We start from the raw sequence: 3,460 nt of genomic DNA, 5'->3' as shown, positions 1-3,460 counted from the left end.
AGTTACTATATTATTTACGATAGTCTTTTCAAAGTATGAACTTCATGAAACTTTACAATGTGTTATATACGGAGATCGCCACATATTTGCAGATCTCATTGGGGATCAGTTGCTTAAAGGAGCTCTGCACTATTATATGTGAACTTTGTACTATATATATATATAAATTTAGTAGAATATTTGTGAAGCTTCGACATGTTTCAATTATAAAAAGTTTACAGATTTGGTTATGCGAACTTCATACTATATATATAAAATTAGTAGAATATTTGCAAAGTTTTAACAGGTTTGAGATACAAGAAGTTCACAAATTTGGTTATGCGACATATGAATTTAATAAAATATTTGTGAAGTTTCAACAGTTTCAGTTATAGAAATTTCACAAATTTGATTATGCGAACTTTGTACTATATATGCAAATTTAGTGAAATATTTGTAAAGTTTTGACAAGTTTCAGTTACAAGAAGTTCATCGATTTGGTTATGCAGATTTTGTGAGGTAAAAAAAAAAGCATATGAATCTACTTTTAGTGAAAATTTGTAATACTCAATGAGCGTAAGGATATATCGCGCGAACTTCAAGTAGTTCACTCATGCAAAATGTAAATGGTTTTAAAGAAGTTGAATATTTACAAATTTAAACATGAAGGGATTTTGAATAATTATAAGGCATTTCAAGAAAAGTGTCATTTTTTTAGTACAATACAATCAGTTTTAGATTTATAAAAGCAGGCAGCACCGTTATATACAAGAGTTTCAGCAAGACTACACAAAGAGGAAAAGGTTGTTGAAGAAGGGAGAGGGCCATGAAAGATCATGTAAAAGCTGCAACATGAGCCAAAGAGATGAAGAGGTGTCTACTATCACTTTCTCTTTATTTTTCTTCATTACTTTCTCATTCTCTCGCCAGGCATCACGTTGATGGTTCGCGATCAGGTTGTTCGGTGGGCGATATTAGTGTGAGTGGGGTTGCTCCATCATCTTCATAACGACCACTGTTATCGCTTCATCTTCTAGAAGCATGCTTAATTATACACCACATTATCCCTTTATCTTCAACCCGGATTTTTACCTTGCAGGGAGGTGGGCTCATTAAGTGACCTGGTTCTTGTGAGGGTTTTCCTTCTTCATCCAAAACAAAAAGATACAAAACACTTATAACTAACGAGTGTAACTGGTGTGCATTGGTGTTTTTCCTCTTGAAAACACATGCGAGTACCTGCAAGTAGTATCCCTGTTACTGTCAGGAAACCTATAAGCTAACAGAGACAAAGTTAGGGAGTGCTTTTTATTTTATTTTATGATGAGAACCCTCACAGAAACGAGGAAAACTCCGGGTGGAGACCCACGACCACCCTGCCTTAGGTGGCCCACCTCTGAACGCTTTGGACACACTTGTGGGCCGGTGGGGCTTGATCCTATGCCGTCATCTCAGCACCCTCACAACCACCCCGCTAAACCACTTGGGCGACCCGCGGTGGTAGTTTGGGAGTGCTTTCTGATCAATACTTGAGAACATGTTGTAGTGGTGTTGGTGATTGGGTGCATGCTTCAAGAGAGTGAAGGGATGTTGGAGATGTGATATGATGATGACGATGATGATGGAGCAGCTCTCTCAAGCTAGTGCTGACCGTTGATCTAATGGCAGGGAACCATCCGTGCCGTCTGACATGAAGTGCCCCTCGTCTCCTTTTTCATGGTGCGGCTTTTACACCATCCGTATGGCCAGGTGACCAGAGCTTGTCCTTCAAGCATGCCAGATCTGTAAGCATTATGATTTTACTTGTTAGTCATCGTTTCAAGTTCATTTAGCTCATCATCTGGCAGAACGGATCAGGGCATATTTCTGCAAGTTGATTTGTAGTTTTTAACTTAAATCCTTGAAGATCTATAGGTGGTTGAATCATTACAGGTTCTACTTCTTCTACGACCCTTTTGTTTTTCAATTCAACTAATTGTTGAATTTCTTTCTTAATTGACTCGTGTACTTGAGTTATGTTTTCTCAAGTTATATCACTTGATCTCCTATGCATACTAGAAATGCATTAGCATAATTTTGTTTTTTAATCAAAGAATTTATTTGTTTGATAGATATTTGTGCTTTTTCTAATTTATGTAGATTTGAATAAGCACATGCCTCAGTTCAATATAATTTTATTGACTGTTGTGACGGAAAAGGTGATAATATTTTATCATCTTTTATAGTTATCCAATTCCTTTGAATAACTAGAATTTCATTTTCTTTTTGGTTTAGATAAAATCTCATAAACCAAGGAACAAAATATTTTATTCTTTGTGTTTCATTTAGAGCTTTATAAAATTGATCTTTGAAATACTTAGGTTTACTTTCAGAAAAATTTTGAAAGTACCACTCTAAATTTTTTATATTTTTCCAGGAAAAATTCTTGATTTAGAATTTTCCTGATTTCACTACGTTCTTTGAGATTCATACGTGAAAACTCAATTTTGAAGTTGTAGGGGAATTCCTACTTTCCTTTTTTGGTTCTTTATGGTAGATTCCATAAGAAACTTGGTTTTTGCTTATTCCTATTTCTTCCTTCTCTATTTGAGATGTGGAAGCTCTAGGAGGAATAGACTGGAATGCAGTCTTAAAAGACTGAATCGTTTTCGAAGAGTTGGACCTAGTTATGATAGGCATTTTAATACTTTTAATAGAATCAAACCTGATTTCTACATTTCCTTCTGTAGTCTGAACTGTTTGGTCAAATATCTTAACGGACTACAGGTTGAGGTGCTACAACTTGTAGTTCCTGTGATTTTGGAAAGTTGATTTCTTCCCATTTGATCATCCTATTTGTGGCAACATTGGATGTCAATAGGTTGGTTTCTACCAACGTAGTCTTCCCTGAAAATGTTGTGTTTCACATTTGGGGTTAAAGTTTTTATAACTTTATAATGGATTCTATAGCAGATAGTTAGAGGTTCAGTTCCTGGGTAAAAGATACCCATTTGTATGCACTGAACTGCATTTAAGAGATTTGTATCAGTAAGTGATAAGTTCAAGTTAGAGGAGACATTGAGGTAAATTGGTCCGTGACACAAACTAGTTTCTATAATGGCTGCTAAGGAAGGTTGAAATCCATACACCTTCCATCACTAACATATTTTAAGACAGTGTTGTAGATTTCCTAAACTTAAAAGTCTAAGAGTATGAGAGGATTCAGACAACTGAATCGTTTGCTCCAAGATTTTAATAGTCATGCCAGACTCATAGTCAACTATTCCTATGTAATACATCTGATTAGGATTCCATATATTTTGGAATCTTTAATATTTGAGCATTCTTAATCAATGAGTTTTCATTGCTTATAGAGGCTGACTCCATGGTTGGGATTGGTGAGTGATGTTTGTTCATCTTACTTTGTAAGATCCTTTCATAAGCTTAGAATGTTAATCTTAAAACTATATCATGTTTTTCAAACATTCTTTTCAAATTCCAT

This window comes from Nuphar pumila, chromosome 6 (genome assembly GCF_984573655.1).
Source record: "Nuphar pumila chromosome 6, dmNupPumi1.hap1.1, whole genome shotgun sequence".
In the NCBI taxonomy this organism is placed as follows: Eukaryota; Viridiplantae; Streptophyta; class Magnoliopsida; order Nymphaeales; family Nymphaeaceae; genus Nuphar; species Nuphar pumila.
This window is presented reverse-complemented; position numbering follows the sequence as displayed.